Here is a 21,939-nt window from a genome sequence, read left to right on the forward strand (position 1 = left end):
GAGAGAAGCATCCTTGCGATCCAGAGACACTATACAGGCTTGAAAGAGCAAGAGGGAAAACAGAGTCTGAAGAGACAACATCCAAAGAGGGCACCTTCAGAACTGGAACCTCTGTTCTGAGAGACTGCCTTACAGACTATCTGCAAATATACAGAGCTGAGTATTTCTTTTTGGTTTTAAAGTTTGTACTGTTAGTTGTTGCTTAGATCTCTGTTGAAACTGTTTCCCCACCCCCCATTTTCTGCCGTGTCTTTAGTTGGTATAACTGGTTTTTCAGCTTATGTGTTATCTAACTCAAGGATCACTTAATTTGACCTGCTAGTAACAGCCTGCATTTAAATTTCTGGAACCTGTGTTCTGACAGACTGCCTTACAGACTATCTGCAAATATACAGAGCTGAGTATATATTTTTTTGATTATAGAGTTTAAATGTTGCTTAGATCTCTGTTGAAACTGTTGTCTCACTGTTCTGAGAGACTGATCTGCAAATATACAGAGCGGAGTACATATTTTTTTGGTTTTAAAGTTTGTACTGTTAGTTGTTGCTTAGATCTTCCTTCCTATTTTTGGCTTGTAGTTTAAATTTGGTGGCTTTTGCAGTTGCCCACCCCACTGTAGAGTTGATCTGGGACACTCCCCCAGTCCCATCTCTTTACCACATTCTACCTAATAAACTCTTTCTGCACTTACTTTTAGTACTTTTCTTTTTTTTGAAACTGTGTTTAGTCTAATATTGCTACATACTCAAGTGTGCTAGCTTACACTGCATGTGAATTGTTTTTACTACTGTTTTTGCTACTTTTCTGTAAAAAAATAAAAAAATAAATAAAACTATAAGCCTGTTTCCTACCTTTCCTGTAACTGCATCCAGGACTGTATGTAAGCTTCTGAGCCTCCAAGCCTTTCTGTGTTGGAAGGAAGCCTTCTAGCTTATCAGTGGGAGTGGTAAGCAACAGTGAAGAGAAGGATATCTGCCATAAAAACAAACAGAAAAACAAATGACCAAGTGCTTTCATCCCCAGTCAAGGGACTTCATCAGAGTAATTTTTAAATGAAAAAGCCTGCAAAAACTGCAACATAACATTGGGCCATTCTATTTAAAGGTACAACACTCGTATTACCAGATGAACTAAAAACACATTTTAAAAAACCTCATATTAAAACATTAGTGAAACATTTCAACTTCAGTTAATTGTTTTCTAATATTTAAACAATAAATTACAAGTTAAAAGCCTTCAAGTTAAGGAAACAAGAGACAGAACCCCCTTTATTTAAACTGTGAGGTCTTTTAATTTGCCACTCTGATACTCCAGTTTAATTTCCAGGGTCCACCTCTAATGCCAACATTTTACAGCTATCATAAAAAACTAAAGGAATGGTAAATTATTACTTTGAATGTGTTTCCACAGACCATTCCTATTGTCTTTTTTTTTTTTTTTAATGTGTCATAAGTGTTTGTAGATTCTTTCCTTAAGTTATGTTGTTTTACATAATTAGTCTGATAAATTCTCTTGTCTGTTGGGGGGATTAAAGCACTTAGTCCTTTCAAATAAATTTTGGATTTTTTACGTTTTTTTTTTTTGCACTTATTCAAGTTTGGAACTTGGAGATTAGTGATGCGTTTTTTTTTCCACCTCCGCATTTTAGTTGCTTTGGTCTGTTGGGCTGTCTTTATTATTTACTGGTTTTATTCATGGTGTGGAGATTGTGAAGGAGGGATCTCTCTCTTATCTACTCAAGACCACGAACAGCAAATGCTGCTGGCATAATGGACACATTTGAATCAAATATTGGAGAATTAACTCAGCTTATCTAGTTACTTACTCAGAAAACTGAAAGGAACAGAGTTCGGAGGTAATATTCAACAAAGAATAGACTCTGGCAGCAATATATTTTCAGCAGTACCATTGGGGCAAGGTAACCAAGGTGTTTTTGAACATTCAAATATTTCTGCTGCAGAGAGACCACTACTTTGTGCCACAGGAGACAGCAGCCCAAGAGGTAATGCTTTATATGAATGGTTCAAGATAAAAATTGATTTTGGGGCTACACTGCAGGTCAGTAAACCAAATGGCATTCCAGTTTCCCAGCAGCTTAAATTTCTTGAGAAGAAATTAATGAAATATTGTAAACTACAGGTAGAAAAAGTACAGTTGTGTACACTTACCATAAATGTAGATATTCAAGTGTATTCACTGTTGCAGTCATCACACTTGGGTTATCTCCCTGCAGGTAGCCCTCAGTCGGCTCAAATACCAGAGATTTAGTATTTCTGCGTCGGGTGCTGTCACTTCAGGACTGATGTCAGGTTGTCAAGGGTATAAAAACAGGCAGCTGACACCATTACATCAGTTTTTCTTGCCCCAAATGTCAGTAGCCCCCCAAAATAGACAGCTAAGTTATGGTGGGAAAAACACCACCAGTAAAAAGTAAATACCAATAGCCCAGTAAGGGGTGAGTAACAGACACAGAGAGGAGAAAGAGAGACAAGGGGGCTGTAGGGTGGGGAAACCAGGACTGCAACAGTGAATACACTCGAACATCTACATTTATGGTAAGTGTACACAACTGTACTATGTTCCTTGTGTTTCACTGTTGCAGTCACACTTGGGTTGATTCCCAAAGCTGAATAAAGAGTGGAGGTAGTCAAGAAGAGTTAGGGCTGGCTAGTATGTCCTGCAGGACTGCTGTTGCAAAGCCTTCCCTGGATTTGGAAAAGATAGGCAGGTGGTAATGCTTGGTGAAGGTGTGTACAGAACTCCAGGTTACAGCTTCCAGAATGTCCCTGGTAGGGACTCCCCTGAGGAATGCTGTAGAGGAAGAAGTTGCCCTAGTGGAATGTGTTCTGACCCCCTGAGAGGTTGGCTTCCCATGGTGTTTGTAGCAGAAATGGATACAGTGTGCTAGCCATTTGGAAATTGTTTGTTTAGAAATGGCCTTGCCCTCTGCCCCAGGTGCAAAACTGACTAGTAGCTGGTCAGATTGCCTGAAGGGCTTAGTCCTATCAAGGTAGAATCAGAGCTGTCTGTGTACTTCCAAGGAGTGCAGGATTCTTTCACCTTTATTTTGAGGATTAGGGAAGGTTGGCAAATGGATAGATTGGTTGACAGCCACAATGGACACCACTTTAGGCATAAAGGAAGGATTAGTGCTGAGGGAGAACCTGTCGGCATGAAAAATAATGAAGGGGTTCCACAGCCATAAGTGCTTATAACTCAGACACTCTTCTAGCCGAAGTGATGGCCAGAAGCAAGGCCATTTTCCAAGACAGGAATTTTAACTTTGCTGACGCTGCAGGATCAAGGGGGGGGGGCGTGAGGTTTTCCAGTATAAAGTTAAGGTCCCAAGCAGGGGTGAATGCTCTCCTTGGTGGCCTTAAATTGTTTGCCCCTCTCAGGAGCTGTGTGATGAGAGGGTGAGAGAAGAGAGGTGGGTCAATGTTGTAATGAGCCGAGATGGCAGAGGCATGGATCTTAATGGAGGAGAAGGATAGGCCTCTGTGGAGTAGAACTGCTAGGTAATCCAGAATTAGAGGTAAGGAGGGCTGTGCTGTGTCCTCTCCTTTAGACCGAATCCAGGAAAATACATTATCCACTTACCAGCATAAGATTTCCTTGTACTGGGTCTTCTGGCTTCAAGAATGACGTCCAGCACTTACTTGCTTAGGCGGGTCACTGGGGGAGAATTCAGGGAATAAGCCAGGCTGCAAGATTCAGGGTTTGCAATTGCAAATGAAAGATCTGTCCCCCCCCCTGCTGAATGAGAAGGGTTGGGATCTGGGGTAGGCGCCAGGATGGCACCAGTGACAGGCTGTGCAGTAGTGGGTACCAGTGCTGGTTTGGCCAGTCCGGGCAATCAGGATTGCCCTTGGTCTGTCCTGTCTTATCTTGAAGTAATGTTCTTGAGAAAAGAGGCAGAGGGGGGAATGCATAAATTGAGAGGTTTACCCACTGGAATGACAGGGCATCCACTTTCCAGGCCCTGCTGTGAGGTGTCCTGGTGAAGAATTTGCTGAGCTGGTGATTGCAGGGGGAGGCAAAGAGATCTACCTCTGAGGTCCCACATTTCTGAATCAGAAGGTTGAAGGTGCTGGGCTCTAATTGCCACTCATGAGGGCCTAGGAGATTTCTGCTTAAGTTGTCTGCCAGTGGGTTTTGTTTGCCTGGCAGGAATTGAGCTTGCAGATGGACCTGCATGTCCAAGGCCATGTTCCACAGGTCCATGGCTAGTCTGCAGAGTGGGTAAGAGTGAGTTCCCCCCTGCTTTTTGATGTAGCATATAACTGTGGTGTTGTCTGTTTTTATTAGCTTCTTTTAAGTCAAGGGTGACTAACCAGGCATCTTTGGATAGCATAGGTAGAAGCTGCTGAAGGGTGAGCATTCTGAATTTTGGTACCACTAGGAAGGTGTTGAGAATTGAAAGATCTAGGATTGGGGGCCAAGTGCCCTCTTTTCTGGGTACCAGGAAATGTCTGGAATAGAATCCTTGACCCATCTGTTCCACAGGAACAGGTTGAATTGCCCTTAGAGACAGCAGGGATAGAACTTGGTTTTTTGCCTCTGCCCACTGGTTTGGAGGTAGGTCTGGGAACCCTTTTGGGGTTGGCAGTGAGTGGAAGTAGAATTTGCACCCCTGGGATACAATGTTGAGGACCTATCGGTCTTTGGTGATGAACATCCAGTTTTTTGCATGAAGAGCAAGTTTTCCTCCTAGGGGCACAAGTGGCTGGGCAGAGGTGGGGAGTGAAGTACAGAAGTCATTGTGAGGTCTTACCGTAGGGAGGTAGCTTAGCACTCGCTGCTTTGGGGATGGGGACACTCCATTGCTTGGATCTCTGCATACCCTGAGACTGTAGTCTGGATGGTCTGTTTCCCCTGGGTCTAGTTTGAGATGGCCTGGAGGGGGCTGGAAAGGACCATAATAAGGTCTTCTGCCATTCTAAACATTTTATGTTGTGGCAAGGGAGCAGATGCATGTGCTTTGGTCATTGGTTTTCTAGGCGTAGCTCATACTCTTGGCCTTAGAAACTCAGTAGTTTTAGACATAATTGAAGTCATTGGTTTGTCGAACATCAGTAATGTGAAGAACTTCCTCAGGAGCCAGTGCCTGCTCAGCAGCTCCGGACCCATTTAAGGTAGAGACATCCACAGGTTCCATGGTCAAAGAAGAGTCTTGTGGCATAACGAACTCCGAACGGGTCTTGGTAGAGGCCTGCAAATCCATTGAAGCAGGTATCAGGGGCTGCGAAAGCACCTGAGTACTGGCAACTAGCTTAACAGAAGCATTGGTGGCAGCTTTAGACCTGTGTGGTCTGTCTGTCTTTATCCTTATGTTTTTTCAGAATATTGGTAGTCAGATGGCTTACCAAAGTCATTTCGGAATATGGAGATCAAGAACTAAAGTATTTAGTGACAATAAGGGCCTGACGATGAATGGCTTGGGGGTTGAACAAGGCACAAAACTGACAGTGAAGTACTTCGCGGTCTGGGCCTAAACAGGTGACGCAGTAAGAATGAAAATCTCGGTGTGGTATTTGCTTTCCACATGCAAGACAATTGTTAACTTTTTCTGACATCAGTTAGAGCAAGAAAAAAGGATCCCTAATGGGGTACTTAGCTTTAGAAGACTTCAGGATGATTCAGTTCGTAAACGAAAACTCGTGGCCGACCGGCACTCGTGCGAACTGCTTCTGCTTCGGACTCCTTGGCAAGAAAAATTGATGTAATGGTGTCAGCTGCCTGGTTTTATACTCCTGATGAACTGACGTCAGTCCTGAACTGACAGCAACCAATGCAGAAATACCAAATCTCTGGTATTCGGGCCGACTAAGGGCTACCTGCAGGCAAATAACCAAAGTGTGATGACTGCAACGGTGAAACATGAAGTACATCAGCTACTTCCACGAATCTATTAAAAATCTGGCATTGTCCCCAAAGGTCTAAGATCCTGGAAATACCCCTCAGAACTCATTGATGGATCTATTTTATTCTACAAACTTCTTGCATTATTTTTACTCAAATATTTTTTATTTTGAACTACAATTCTTGCATTATTTGACAGACAAGGATGCGAGCTCATGGAGCTATTGATGCACCATAACCAGAGGATGATGAAAAAGCTTGAATTATATATCAACAGGTTGGACACCAATATCTCCAAGGATTTGGCCTTTAATTCCTATAGAGGGGATTACAATATGATTTTTTCACAAGGTTGAACAGACTTTACAAGAGGTAAAGTCAAGAAAAGCAAAGAAATTGGTCCGTGATAAAGCAGATAACAACAAGAAGGCATACCCTGCCTTCTCGAAGGTTAATAACTTTATTAGCAATAGCGCCTCTCCTATTGAGCCATAGCATGTAAGTAACAATGCTCACCCTTTAGTTCCCCTGGATTCACCACCTCCCCAGTGATCAGAGAACATTTTAAACCAGAGACAAGTCTACCAGGGGATAAGGCTGGGGCAATATGATCAAGAATTCCTGTCCAGGAATTCACTGATGCCCCAGAGGAGGAGGGGACGAGTGAGGAACTAATAATGCACAATGGGCCTAAGATTGTTACTACCTGGAAGAATTACTTTAAAGTGTATAATTACATTTCATTTGACATTTCTAATTTGAGAGAGTTTAACTTTTCTTCCACTCAAGTGTAATTTAGCCAAGACAATTGTAGATTTAAAAATGTACACTATAAAGTTAAATCAGTTATGTCTGATGGTGTGAATCAGAACATGGAATGTTACAACTAATGTAGGAAACCTAGTATCTACAACCCTCCCTTACATCCCACCACCTCAGTGTTTTGAAAAGATTTCATGATGTGCAAATGGTGTTTAAAGTCATACAGGGGTGATTTGTGATCATCTAGGGAATGGCGAGAGGGAATTGCTTAATGAGATTAGTGCCAATCATTCTGTCAGGTGTATGAAACCTGATAAGAGTGGGAGGGTAGTCTTCATGGACTGTACTGATTATATTAGTAAAATAGAGACTAAGCTTTTTTTCTGACCAGTATGAATAAAGTTCCATGAATGAACTTAATATTTCATATAGTGAAATCGACAGGGCATTATATGATCTACTACTGTATGTTTTTACCACTGATGAATTTAATTTAATCAAGAATGAATTTCCAGATTCCCTCAATATTCAGAATCGCTAAGATCCATAAGAACTTGGCTGATCCACCACTCTGTCCAATAGTAGATGCAAAGGGGGTCTAAGACCCACAGGATTGCCAGGTTTATTGACAAATGGGACTTTTACAGAGAGGATTTAACTTTGGTCACCACTGATATTAAAGATCTGCTCTCCGTCATACCCCATGACGTGGGCCTGGACTGGTTTAACTTGCACTTGTGTCGGCACAGAGACTTGGATGATAGATTAACCAGGGCACTGACTTCTCTTATGGAAACAGTTTTAAACAACTTCATCTGGTTTGAAGGGACCATTTACAAGCAGGCCAACAGTGTCACTAAGGGGGGGGGGGGCGCGACTGTGCCCCCATATTTGCGAATATGGAACTGGCTTACTGGAAGCATAATTATGTGTTCAACTCATCCTTTGGTAACTGCTGGAGTCTCTCTGTGGATGGTTCCTGGATGAAACTGTCATTTTCTGGAAAGATAGTGAGACCAAACTAGATTATTTTTTTACTTTTATTAACATGACACATTTAAGTTTTATGATGACTAAATCTTTTCATGTTAGAAATTATCTGGATGTGGAATTAAATTTTGATCATGTAAACTGTTGTTTTTCTTCTAATCTTTATAGAAAAAGTACAGCTGTGTACCTACCATAAATGTAGATGTGAGTGTATTCATTGTTGCAGTCATTATACTTGGGTTATCCTGCTGGCAGGCTACCCGCAGTCGGCCTGAATTCCAAAGTCCTGGTCCGGCGTCGGTTGCTGTCACTTCTTCCCCGACGTCAGTGCGCCAGGGGTATACAAGATGCAGCTGACGCCATTTTCTTCAGTTTTTCTTGCCCCAGATGTCAGGTGCCCCCAAGAAGGTAGGCAATACATACTGCTTATAAAAACATACAGTAAAATAACAACAATACCTTCATCTACAAGCAAATACACCACATAGGTTGTATAGGATAGAGAAGTATAGATAAGTCCCAGCAAAGAAAGGGGGATGGAGGGTGGGTAACCTGGACTGCAACAGTGAATACACTCGAACATCTACATTTATGGTAGGTACACAACTGTACTATGTTCATCGTGTTTCACTGTTGCAGTCATTACACTTGGGTTGAATCCCAAAGCTGAGGTAGGGCGGTTGGGTCTAAATAGGATTAGGAGTGGCTTTGAAGCCCTGCAGAACTGCAGTGGCAAAGCCTGCTCTGGACTTAAGAGTAAAGAGGTAAGTGATAATGCTTGGTAAAAGTGTGCACTGAACTCCAAGTTGCAGCCTCCAAACTTTCCTTGGTTGGCACTCCTCTGAGAAAGGCTGTTGAAGTGGCTGCTGCCTGGTAGAATGTGGCCTAATATTCTTAGGCACTGACTTGCCATGCTGTGCATAGCAGAAATGAATGCAGTGTCCTATCCATTTTGAAATAGTCTGCTTTGAGATAGCCTTTCCTTGTGATCCTGCAGCATATGCTACAAACAGTTGCTCAGTTTTTCTGAAAGCTTTTGTTTTGTCCAAGTAAAAGCGTAGCTGCCTGTGTATGTCCAAAGTGTGCAGAAGTCTCTCCCCTTTATTCTGGAGATTTGGATAAAATGTTGGCAAATGAATGGTTTGGTTAAGAGCCACACTGGATACTACCTTTGGCATAAATGTTGGGTTTGTCCTTAGAGAAACCCTATCCAGATGAAAAAAGATAAAAGGTTCTACTGCCATTAATGCCTGTAACTCTGAGACTCTTCTTGCTGAAGTTATTGCTAGGAGCAGAACAGTTTTGCATGATAAAAATTTTATGTCAGCTGTACTGGCTGGCTCAAAAGGAGGCAGTGTGAGCTTTTCCAAGACAAAGTTGAGGTCCCATGTAGGTATCGGTGCTCTCCTTGGGGGGTCTTAATGTTTTTTGCCCCTCGGAGGTATTGCCTTAGCAGTGGATGTGAGAAAATAGGAGGTTCCGTATTGTAATGAGCTGAAATGGCAGAGGCATGGATCTTAACTGATGAGAAGGAAAGGCCTTTGTCCAGCATCTCAGTTAGGTATTGTAAAATCTGAGGAATATTTGGAACAAGTGGTTCAAGTTCTTGTGCCTGGTTCCAAGCACAGAATCTCTTCCATTTTTCTGCATAAGATTTCCTGGTGCTGCCTCCTGGCTTCCAAAATGACATCCATAACAGCTTTAGAGAGAGGTGTGTTCTGAGTGGCTATATTATTTGCCATGCAACCAGATTTAAAGTTCTGAGTTGGCTGTGCAGGATTTGATTGTTTTGTTGAGTCAGAAGATGAGGAATTTGAGGTAAAGTCCAGGCTGGGCCATGAGACAAGCTCTTTAGGATTGGGTACTAGTGCTGGTGTGGCCAGTCTGGGGCAATCGAAATCACTTTTGGCTTCTCTTGTCTGACTTTTAGGAGCACCTTGGATAGGAGAGGCAGTGGTGCAAAGGCATAAACTGTTAGGGTTTTCCAGCTGAAAGATAGGGCATCCACGTTCCATGCTTGTGAGTGGTAAGTCCTTGTGCGGGGAGGCAAAGAGATCTACATCTGGGCATCTCCATTTCCTTGTTTTCATGCTGAAGACCTGTGGATTTAGTTTCCACTCGTGAGGGTCCATGAGGTTTATGCTTAGTTCGTCTGCCAGAGTATTTTTCTTTTCTGGCAGGAATTGTGCCTGCAGATGTACTTGATAGGTCAGTGCTGTGTTCCACAAGGTCATGGCTTGCCTGCAGAGGGGGTAGGAATGTGTGCCCCCTTGCTTGTTTATGTACCACATAACTGTAGTATTGTCCGTCTTTAGTAATAGTTGTCCTGGATCCTTGAAGGCTGTCAAGGCATTCTGTACAGCTAGCATCTCTTTTTGATTGATGTGAAGATGCATTTGGTCTGTGGGCCACGTGCCCTGAATACATTTTCCTGCCATGTGTGCCCCCCAGGCATAATCCGATGCATCTGTTGTTAGTGTCTGCCTGGCTGTGGGTAAAGTGAAAGGCTGCCCCTTGTTGTGGTGACAGGCCAGTGCCCACCATCGAAACTCCTGTTGCAGGCAGGGAATAAGAGTTATTGTTTCCAGGCTGTGGCAATATTGAGTCCAAATGCTTTTTAGGTACCATTGTAGCTTCCTCATATGCAGTCTTGCATATGGAATTAGCAGGATGCAAGATGCCATAAAGCCCAAACCCTGCAGATTTTTTCTTGCAGGTAGCTGGATCTTTGTTGCCATCATTTGAAAGTAATGAGTCAGTTGCCTTTGCTTGTCTGGCGTGAGATAAGCCATCTGGGCAGTTGTATTTAAGCTTGCACCCAGGAATATTATCTCTTGAAAGAGCACTAGTTTTGATTTATTTTCGTTTACTGTGTACCCTAGGCAAATTAGTAATTCTTTTACAAATGCCAGATGCTTTAGTAGAATGTCCTTGCTCTCTGCTTGAGTAAGGCAGTTGTCCAAGTAGGGATATATTTGAATTCCTTTTTGTCTGCAAAATGCAATTACAGGTGCCAGGTATTTTGTGAAGATCCTGGGCGCAGTAGATAAGCCAAAGGGCAGTGCAGAGAATTGGTAATGCATTGAGCCAGCTATGAATCTGAGGTATCTTATGCAAGATTGTCTGATTGAGGTATGCCTCTTTGAGGTCCAAAGTAATTAGCCAAGCCTTCTTGCCCAGCATAGGTAGAAGTTGCTGCAGTGTCAACATTTTGAATTTTGGAACATCCAGGAAAGTATTTAGGATTGACAGGTCCAGTATTGATCTCCAGGCTTTGTCCTTTCTGAGTACCGAGAAAAGTTGAGTAAAATCCTTGCCCCTGTTCTTGCTGTGGTACTTTTTGAATGGCTCTCATGTCCATGAGAGCAGAAATTTGTTTTTGTGGCAGGTCTGGCATACCTTTTGACCCTGGTAGGGTGTGAAAGTGGAACCGGTAACCCTGAGAAACAATATTCAGTACCCATTTGTCCTGGGTGATCATATGCCAATTTTGTGAGAAAAGTGCTAGTTTTCCCCCTAAGGGTGCTGTCAAAAGGTAAGTGCTTGGCTTTTGTAGAGAGAAGTCATTGGGACTGTTTCCTATAAGGTCGTGATTTGTCTTCTCCACCTTTGGGGGCTGAAGCACCCCATTGTTTAGGTCTGTATGAGCCTTGGGGCTGAGATCCGCCACTTGGGCATCTGTATCTGCCTCTTTGTGGCCTGTCTGATACTGGAAAGGACCAATTTTTAGAAGGCTAGTTCCTGCTAAATCTAGGTGGCTGAACCTGTAAGAAATCCTTTACTGTCTGCTTTGATTTTGCTTTATCCTCCATTTTCTTTAACACCTCTTCTGCCTTAACACCAAACAAAGTATCATGCTGTAATGGAGCAATAATTTTGCTTTAACATGATCAGGTAAACTTTGTTCTTTTAACCAAGCAAGCCTTTGAATGACAGAGCCTGTAATTGCGGCTCTGCAAGAAGCCTCTAATGAATCAAAACCACATTGCAGAATATGCTTTCCCACTTGTTCAGCTGCATGCAATAAATCCTGCATTTCCTTATTGTCAGGACATTCTGAGCTTGTAAGCATTTTCTGTTTTAGCAAAGACATTAGGTATTGTTGATATTTAAGCATGTGAAACTGGCAGTTTAAAGCCCTTACAGCTAAAGTAGCAGAAGTGTAAACTTTTTTCCCCAACTATCCAGTGCTTTAGAATCCCTATCAGAGGGAACAGGGTTTTTTGCAGTGGAAGCCTTGACCCCTTTGGGACCCTGAGAAATTGTTTCTGGGTCAGCAGCAGGGTTTTTATAAAGAAATTTATGAGAGTCCAGGACCCTGTAGTACCTATCTGGCTTGACTGGTGTAGGGGGTAAAGAATCAGGAGACAAATTGGATTCAGAAAAAAACATCATCAACAATATCTAGTACAGGGGGGACAGCAAGGGGGCTGTGCTGAGGCAGTAAAAGAGAGTCTCTGAGCCTTTTCTTGGATTCTGAATAATCCTGGCTCTCCCAATGGAAGTCTCCCTCATGGTGTGCAGGGTTTCCCCAAAAGAGTAATCCTCAGGAGGAGAGGCTGAAGGGATAGATTCTTCAGCATCAGAATCCTCATATGGAAGAAGAGAATATCCCTGTTCTGAATAGGGATCAAAGGAAATAGAAACCTGGTCAGAGGGGTCAGTCAGTTTCTTGCCTAGGCCTTTTATCAGGAGGGGGATAGGAACCCTTGATCAAAGTAATTAGGTCCTCGGCCATTTTAAGCATCTGTTTCTTTGGCATGGATGACTGTCCAGGAGAATGCTGTACTTGTTTCTTTGTCTTTAATGGTGTTTTAGACTTAGCCTTGGCTGCAGAAGTGGACTTGATAGTAAGCTGTGTAATTCTGAAACCCTCAGAAGCTGATGCCTGCTCAGTGGCTCCAGCCCCATCTGAGGGAATAGTTTCCGTAGGCCCAATACCTTGAGTTCCCAGAGGCCTAGTTGTCTCCACATGGGAGTTGGAGGCGGCCTGTGGCTCTGAGGTAGCGGGTGTCAGGGACTGTGAAAGTGCCTCACTGAGAACCAGCGACTGGCCTAGAAGAAGCTCCATCGTCGGTTCTGGACCTCGGATGCCTGTCCTTTTCCTTTTCTTTGTCTTTGTGTTTTTTATGAATTCCGGTCGTCGGTTGTTCCGACGGCATTATGTAGTTAAACCTTCGGCCAAAATAATGTAAAGCAAAATCAAACTGACGCTTAATAATGCGTTGGTTGAATCTAGCACAAAACCGACAACTAGCAAAGTACAGTTTTGTACCTACCATAAATGTAGATGTCCGATAGGTATGCATCTGCAGTCCTAGCATATGGGGTTGTCCTGCCTCAGGCAGCCGGATTCCAAAGTCTGGGTCTGGCCTCGGCTGATGTCGCACTTTTCCCGACGTCAGAGCGTCTGGGGTATAAAAGCATCAGCCGACGCCATTTTCCTCAGTGTTTCTTGCCCCAGATGCCAGGTGCCCTCTAGGAAGGCCAAAATTTAGAGGAATGCAGTAAAATTCCAAACATTTTCTAATAAATATATACATATGTAAACAAACAAATACACCATAATATATCCCCCAGCTAGCTAATGGAGGGGTAAGTACCCTAAGAATACCACAGAGGGGAAGGAGGGAGGGTTATCCTGACTGCAGATGCATACCTATCGGACATCTACATTTATGGTAGGTACAAAACTGTACTATGTCCTTCAAGGATGCATCTGCAGTCATAACATATGGGTAGAATACCATAGCCAATCTGGGGGAGGAGGTACTAAGAAAAGGATGGTGTAGTTAAGATCCCCTGCAGGACTGCAGTAGCAAAACCTGCTCTGGATCTGGAGTATAAAGGTAGATTGTAATGTTTGGCAAATGTATGCACGGAGCTCCATGTAGCAGCTTCTAAAATGTCCTTGGTAGCCACCCCTCGTAGGAAGGCTGTAGTGGTGGCCGTGGCCCTTGTGGAATGAGGCCTGATGTTTGCAGGAACTGTATTTCCATGAAAGGAGTAACAAAATCGAATGCAATTTCCTATCCATTTTGAAATTGTCTGTTTGGAAATTGCTTTTCCTTGTACCCCAGCAGCATAAGCTACAAATAGTTGGTCAGTTTTTCTGCTACTTTTAGTTCTGTCCAAGTAGTAGCGTAGTTGTCTGTGTATATCCAGGGTGTGCAAAAGTTTTTCCCCCTCTATTCTGTGGATTTGGGAAGAACATAGGCAAGTGAATAGCTTGGTTCAGGGATACCCTAGATACCACCTTTGGCATAAAAGTAGGATTGGTTCTTAGTGAAACTCTGTCCTGATGGAAGATAAGAAATGGCTGTACTGCCATTAAAGCTTGTAACTCAGATACTCTTCTTGCTGAAGTTACTGCCAGAAGGAATGCAGTTTTCCAAGACAGAAACTGCAGATCCGCCGATGCTGCTGGTTCAAAGGGAGGAAGTGTTAGTTTCTCCAGCACAAAGTTGAGATCCCAAGCAGGTAAAGGGGGTCTTCTTGGAGGATTGATATTTTTGATCCCTTTCAGAAATTGCCTGAGGAGAGGGTGCGAGAAGATAGGTGGATCCACATTGTATTCTGCTGAAATTGCTGAGGCATGAATCTTAATGGAAGAATCGGACAGCCCATTGTGGAACAATTCTGCTAAGTATTCCAGAATATGTGTCATGCTCGCCACTGTCACATCTAAGCCTTTTGTTGTGTTCCAAATGAGAAATCTTTTCCATTTAGCTGAGTATGTCTTCCTTGTGGAAGGCCGGCGAGCTTCCATAATAATGTGCTTCACTCTCTGTGATAACATATTTTGATTGGGATTTAAGGAATTTTCCAGGGAGTTAGCTGCAATGTTTTCAAGTTGGGATGCATGATCTTGAAATTGTTCTGCGTCAGAGGGAGAGGCCATGGTTTCGCCCGTGACATGCTCCTCAATAGTGGATACCAGTGTTGCCTTGGCCAGTCTGGAGCTATCAGAATCACTCTTGGCTGTTCCTCCCTGATCTTCAATAGAACCTTGTACATTAATGGGAGAGGTGGGAAGGCATATACTTTTAAAGCTTTCCAGCTGAAAGAGAGGGAGTCCACCCTCCAAGCTTGTGGGTGGTATGTCCTTGAGCAGAATGTCTTCAGTTGATGGTTGAGGGGGGAGGCGAACAGATCTATCTCTGGCTTTCCCCATGCCTTTGTTATGAGTTGGAAGATGTCTGGGTGCAGCATCCATTCGTGTGCATCCATGGTAGTTCTGCTTAAGCTGTCTACCAGTGTATTTTCCTTTCCTGGCACAAACTGGGACTGTAGTTGGATATTGAGTTTCAGGCATAGTTCCCATAGATTCATAGTCAGCCGGCATAGAGGGTAGGAATGGGTGCCTCCCTGCTTGTTTATGTACCACATTACAGTGGTGTTGTCTGTCCTTATTAACAGGTGGCCTTGATGGAGGAAAGGTTTGAAAGCCTCGATTGCGTGTATCACTGCCAGCATTTCCTTTTGGTTTATGTGCATGCGCAGCTGCCCTTGAGACCATAGGCCTTGGATACATTTGCCCTCCATGTGTGCTCCCCATCCTCTGTCTGAAGCGTCCGTGGTGATGGTTTGTTTTGTTTTTGGTTTGTTGAAAGGCAACCCTGTGTTGGACTGGCAGGCCTGAGCGCACCACAGGAATTCCTTTTGAAGGCAAGGAATGATTGGTATCAAAGTTTCCAAACTGTGACTGTGTTGAGACCATACACTCCTTAGATACCATTGTAATTTTCTCATATGCAGCCTGGCCTGTGGTATCAGAATTATGCAGGATGCCATGTAACCCAGGGCCTGCAGGATTTTCCTTGCAGTAAGCTGAGTTTGTCTTGTCAGATTCATGAAGTAATCTGGAAGTTGTTTTTGTTTTTCTTCTGTGAGAAAGGCCATTTGGGTGGTTGTGTCTAGATCTGCACCCAAAAAGGTTATCCTTTGGGATGGAACAAGTCTTGATTTTTGGATGTTGACTGTGTATCCCAAGGTCTGTAACAGGTGGATGGCATAGGCCAAGTCCTTTATCAAATTTCCCTTGTTGTCCGCTTGTATAAGGCAGTCGTCCAGATATGGGTAGATTTGAATCCCCTGAAGTCTGCAGTGTGCAATTACTGATGCCAGGCATTTCGTGAATACTCTGGGCACAGTAGATAAGCCAAAGGGCAATGCTGAGAATTGATAATGCTCTGATCCTGCAATAAATCTGAGGTGTCTTCTGCAACTTGGTCGAATAGGGACATGCAGGTATGCCTCCTTGAGATCTAGAGTCACCAGCCAAGACTCCTTGCCCAACATGGGAAGAAGTTGCTGTAGGGTCAGCATCTTGAATTTTGGCACAATGAGGTAAGTATTCAGTGCGGACAGGTCGAAAATAGGCCTCCATTGATTTTCTTTTCTTGGTACAAGGAATAGTCTGGAGTAAAATCCTTGGCCTTGTTCTGAAAGTGGTACCTTTTCTATAGCTTTCATTTGAAGCAAGTTGTTGATCTGCTTTAAAGCCTCTGCCCTCTGATTTGGTGGTAGGTTTGGCATTCCATTTCTTTTTGGCAAAGTGTGGAAGTGGAACCTGTATCCTTTGTCTATTATTTGCAGTGTCCATGTGTCCCTTGTAATATAATGCCAGTTTTTTGAGAATAAAGCAAGCTTTCCGCCCAAGGGTGCTTCCAGTTGAGCCCTGGTAGGCGGAATCAGAGTAAAGTCATTGAGTCTGTCCTGGTGTAGTAGTTGTTGTTGCTGTTGTTGCACTACTTCTCCGGTTGGCAGGCTGCCACTGACGGCCTCTGTAGGAGCCCCTAGATTGCCCTCTGCCTCTGGGGCGCCTGTTCCTGCCTCTGGGCTCTGTCAGAGTCTGGAAAGGACCAATTCTTAGTAGGCCAGTTTCTGCTGAATCTAGGTGGTTGTACTTGCAGGAAATCCTTAACTGTTTGCACAGATTTTGCCTTTTCTTCAAACTTTTTTAAGACCTCCTGAGCCGAGGAGCCAAATAAATTTTGTTTCTCCATTGGAGCATCCAGGAGTTTAGCTTTAACATGGTCTGGCAGAGATTGTTCCTTCAGCCAGGCATGCCTACGAATAACTGCCCCAGTCATAGCTGACCTACATGAAGCCTCCAGTGCATCATAACCACACTTTAAGAAATGATTACTAACCTGCTGAGAGTTGTGTACCAAATCCTGAAGGGATTTACGGTCAAGGGGTTCAGGAGAAGAAAGCTTCTTATTCAGTTCATCTAACAAATACTCTTGGTACTGTATCATATGAAATTGACAATTTAATGCCCTGATGGAAAGAGTTGCAGAAGTATATACCTTCTTTCCCCATCTCTCTAAAGCTCTAGACTCTCTTTCAGAAGGTAGAGGATTTTTGGCAGTGGCAGCCGCAACTCCTTTAGGGCCCTGAGAAATAGTTTCTGGGTCTGCAGAATGGGCTTTATACAGATGAAAATGAGAATCCTGGACCCTGTAGTATCTATCAGGTTTGGCAGGGGCCGGAGGAAGAGTATCAGGGGCTGTACTGACATCATTGTACACATCATTTACATTCAAAACAGGAGGAATAGCTAAGGGCCTATGTTGAGGCAAATGCAAAAAGGTCCTTAATCTTTTTCTAGAATCAGAGAATTCCTGACCTTGCCATTGAAAATGCTCTCTCATAGAGTGTAGAGTCTCACCAAAGGAAAACTCTTCAGGAGGGGAGGCCGAAGGGATAGATTCTTCAGCATCAGAATCCTCATAGGGCGAATAAGCCTCCTCCTGGTGGTCTGACAACTCAGATCCATCCGTGGACTCATCTGAAGAGTGTGGGTCAGAGGGCTCAGTCCTGGGCCTTTTGTCTGGTGGTGGGTGAGAGGCCCTGTCCGGGTGAGGTTGAGAACCTCTAATTAAAGAAATAAGGTCCTCTGCAAGGTTGAGGATCTGAGAACTAGAAGAAGGCCTCTGGGAGGTAGTCTCTGGAGGCAAAGCTTTAGAAAGTTTAGCAGCTTTAGCCCTAGAAACGGCCTTTATGGACATGGAAGCAGGGGGCCTAGCTGCCCCACGTGCAGGAGTAGATTTGTCCAAAGGTATGGTGTCGGACATTTCCTGGGCACTGGTTTCGGTAGGTAGCTCGATAGCCGACTCAGCCGGGGCCTCTCGGGCCACGGTGGTCGGTTGAGTGGATTCGGAAGAAGGAATCTCCGAGGACTCTGTTTCGGCCGAAACCGAGACACACGCGGAAGGCCTTACCGTGGTTTCAGCCGAAACTGCGGGCTGCGAGTGTCTGTCCTTGTCCTTCCGTTTTTTCACCAAATGCGATGTTGGAGTCTCCGACGGCATTTTATATACAAAACTAGCCCCAAAAAATTCCTCTGCAAACTCTGACCGACGTCTAAGAGTTCGTCGGTTGAAGGAAGCACAGGCTGAACAGGCTGATACGTCGTGGTCTGGGCCTAAGCAAGGAAGGCAGTAGGAGTGGAAATCCTTATGAGGTATTTGTTTCCCACAAGTTAAACAATTATTTACTTTATCTGACATCGGCTGAGGCAAGAAAGAGTCCCCAACGGGGTACTTAGCTTTTTCGAAGTCTTCGCTGAATCACAGGATCTGACCGACCGGCACTTGCGAACAGCTTCTGCTTTGGGCACCGCGTGGCAAGAAAGACTGAGGAAAATGGCGTCGGCTGATGCTTTTATACCCCAGACGCTCTGACGTTGGGGAAAGTGTGACATCAGCAGAGGCCAGACCCAGACTTTGGAATCCGGCCGAAGGGCTGCCTGAGGCAGGACAACCCCATATGTTATGACTGCAGATACATCCTTGAAGGACATCATCGTGGTCAAGGCCTAGGCAAGGAATACAGTAAGAGCGAAAATACTTATGAGGTATTTGCTTCCCACAAGAAATACAATTGTTAGCTTTTACTGACATTGGTCTGGAGCAAGAAAAAGTTTCCCCAACGGGGTACTTAGCTTTATTGAAGACTTCGGTTCTGAAATTCAATTTCAAAAATCTCATGAATCGGCCGACCGGCACTTGCGAACTGCTTTTGGTTCGGGCACCGCGTGGCAAGAAAGACTGAAGAAAATGGCGTCGGCTGCATCTTATATACCCCTGGCGCACTGACATCAGGGAAGAGGTGACAGCAACAGATGCCGGCCAGGACTTTGGAATTCAGGCCGACTGAGGGTAGCCTGCCAGCAGGATAACCCAAGTGTAATGACTGCAACAGTGAAACACGATGAACATCAGGGTTTTTTGCAGTGGAAGCCTTGACCCCTTTTGGACCCTGAGAAATAGTTTCTGGATCAGCAGAAGGGTTTTTATAAAGAAATTTATGAGAATCTGGAACCCTGTAGTACCTATCTGGCTTAACTGGTGCAGGGAGTAATGAATCAGGAGTCAAACTGGATTCAGAGAAAACATCAACAATATCTAGTACAGGGGGGATAGCAAGAGGCCTGTGCTGAGGCAATAAAAGAAAGTCTCTGAGCCTTTTCTTGGATTCTGAATAATCCTCACTCTCCCAATGGAAATGTTCCCTCATGGTGTGCAGGGTTTCCTCAAAAGAGTACTCCTCAGGAGGAGAGGCAGAACGGATAGATTCTTCAGCATCAGAGTCCTCATAGGGAGGAAGAGAATATCCCTGTTCTGAAGAGGAATCAGAAGAAATAGAAACCTGGTCAGAGGATCATAGTCAGGTTCTTGCCTAGGCCTTTTATCAGGAGGGGGATGGGAGCCCCTGATCAAAGTAATTAGGTCCTTGGCCATTTTGAGCATTTGTTTCTTTGGCATGGATGACTGTCCAGCAGAATTCTGTACTTGTTTCTTTGTCTTTAAAGGTGTTTTAGACTTTACCTTGGCTGCTGAAGAGGTCTTGATAGTAAGCTGTGTAGGTCTGAAAACACCCACAGAAGCTGATGCCTACTCAGGGGCTCCGGACCCATCTGAGGGAATTGTTTCTGTAGGCCCAATACCTTGAGTTTTCAGAGGCCTAGCTGTCTCCACGTGAGAGTTGAAGGCGGCCTGTGGCTCTGAGGTAGTGGGTGTCAGGGGCTGTGAAAGCGCCTTAATGAAAATCGGCGACTGGCCTAGAAGAGGCTTCATCGTCTGTTTTGGACCTCGGATGCCTGTCTTTTTCTTCTTCCTTGTGCTTTTTATGGACTCTGGTCGTTGGTTGTTCTGATGGCATTATATAGTTAAACCTTCGGCCAAAGTAATGAAAAGCAAAATCGAACCGACGCTTAATAGTGCGTTGGTTGAATCTAGCACAAAACCAACAACTAGCAACGTCGTGGTCAGGGCCCAGGCAAGGAATACAGTAAGAATGAAAATCCTTATGAGGCATTTGCTTCCCACAAAAAATACAGTTGTTAACTTTTACTAACATTGGACTGGAGCAAGAAAAAGTTTCCCCAACGGGGTACTTAGCTTTATTGAAGACTTCGGATCTGAAATTCAATTTCGAAAATCTCAGGAGCTGACCGGCACTTGGGAACTGCTTTTGCTTCGGGCACTGTGCGGCAAGAAAGACTGAAGAAAATGGCGTCGGCTGCATCTTATGTACCCCTGGCACACTGACGTCAGGGAAGAAGCGACAGCAACCGACACCGAACCAGGACTTTGGAATTCAGGCAGACTGTGGGTAGCCTGCCAGCAGGATAACCCAAGTGTAATGACTGCAACAGTGAAACACGATGAACATCCTACATATTCCAATTCCCTACTTCACTTCAACAACTGGCATCCTTTACATCAGAAGAAAACAATGGTTAAAGGGGAGCTGTTACAATTAGCAAGGCTGATTTCTGAGATGGAAACTTTTTTTTTTAAAGGGAGAGTGTTAATGGATATGCCATTAAATAGAGGGTATCCACCAAAATTCCTTTGGGGCAATTTGTTCAGGAATTCCCGTCCAGGAATTCACCGATGCCCCAGAGGAGGAGGGGACGAGCGAGGAACTAATAATGCCAAAAAAAAGACTGGATCATGTTTTTGAACCTCTTTTGGGTAGTTTAGAGATATGTAGACTAGAAAATTAGTATACAACACCAAATTTAATAAAGGGTGGGTCGTGACCTATAATGATGCTAAAGTTGCTCAAGATATTTTGAGAGACAACTGGAAAAACACTAAAAATAGAAGGAGAAACAAGGTGACTGTCCACTAATAAACTTCAGAAGGGACAGTAACATGAAAAATTACTTGGAAAGGGAAAATGCATTTATTAATGGTAAAAGGGGATCCCATTTCATGTCTAAATGTGGTAGATGTGCCTACTGTCCTTATATTAAGGAAGGAGGGCAATGTGACAGTTAAGGGATTTGAGAGAATTCTATTTCCCAGGAGATGCAACTGCAAGACTGAAAATGTGGTTTATATTGCCCCTGTTTCTATATTGGTAAAACAGAGAGGGCGCTGAACAGAATTTACTAACACTTACGGGACATAAAAATAATACAAGATAATAGGAATGGTGGAAACACAATCAAAGTAATAATAACCATTCCTTTAGTTTTTTTGTGATAGATGTAATTAATGTAGACTTTAGATGTGGACCCTGGAAAATTAAACTTGAGTGTGAAGAATCAGTGGCAAATTAAAACCAACGCCACCAATCTCATGGATTAAATGAAAGAGTTTCTCTCATTTCCTTAAGTTGAAGGCTTTTAACATGTAATTTACTGATTAAATACTCAAAAAAAATTTCAACAAGTTGAAATGTTTCACTGATGTTTTAATACAAGATCTTTTAATGTGTTTGAGTTCATCTGGTAATATGAGTGCTGTACCTTTAAAGAGAATGGCCTGATTGTTACTTTGTAGTATTCGTAGGATTTTTCATTTAAAAATGGTTATATTGTTTACATAATTACTCTTATGAAATCTGTTGACTGGGGATGAAACTGCTTGGTTATTTCAAATAAATTTTGGCTTTTTTACATTTTTGTTTTGTACTTATTCAAGTACGGGTACTTGGATTTGTGGTGTGGCTCTTTTTTCCATCTCTGCATTTTTGCTGTTTACATTTACTGTTATAGTAAGAGTTATACAATTGTATTTTCTTCTGCGAGTTGATCCAGTCTGTGAGGAAGCTTGTGGTAACTGCACATGGCAAATTCCAAAAGAAGGGAGAATTAATGTTGCCTGGGTCAAAATGAGCTACCACTATAACCTTGGGTGATTCCTTCTGAATTTTCACAAGTACCCTGAAAATCAGTGGAAAGCATACATGAATATTCCTGTCTGAAGAAAATAAAAGATGCTTGTCTTCTAGGCCTTTTTGCATGGAGAGCTAATGCAGAATTTTGCCAGCTGATTGTTTAGAGATGAGGCAAAAGTTTTA

At 43.5% G+C, this 21,939-nt stretch overlaps 1 protein-coding gene across 1 annotated transcript in view; it reads right to left on the reverse strand.

The window, feature by feature from the left end:
• NIFK (nucleolar protein interacting with the FHA domain of MKI67) overlaps nucleotides 1-21,939 on the reverse strand; it is a 390,374-nt gene that overhangs the window by 25,110 nt on the left and 343,325 nt on the right. The window lies entirely within an intron of this gene.

Source organism: Protopterus annectens, chromosome 6.part0 (assembly GCF_019279795.1).
Source record: "Protopterus annectens isolate FY-2018-M chromosome 6.part0, PAN1.0, whole genome shotgun sequence".
In the NCBI taxonomy this organism is placed as follows: Eukaryota; Metazoa; Chordata; order Ceratodontiformes; family Protopteridae; genus Protopterus; species Protopterus annectens.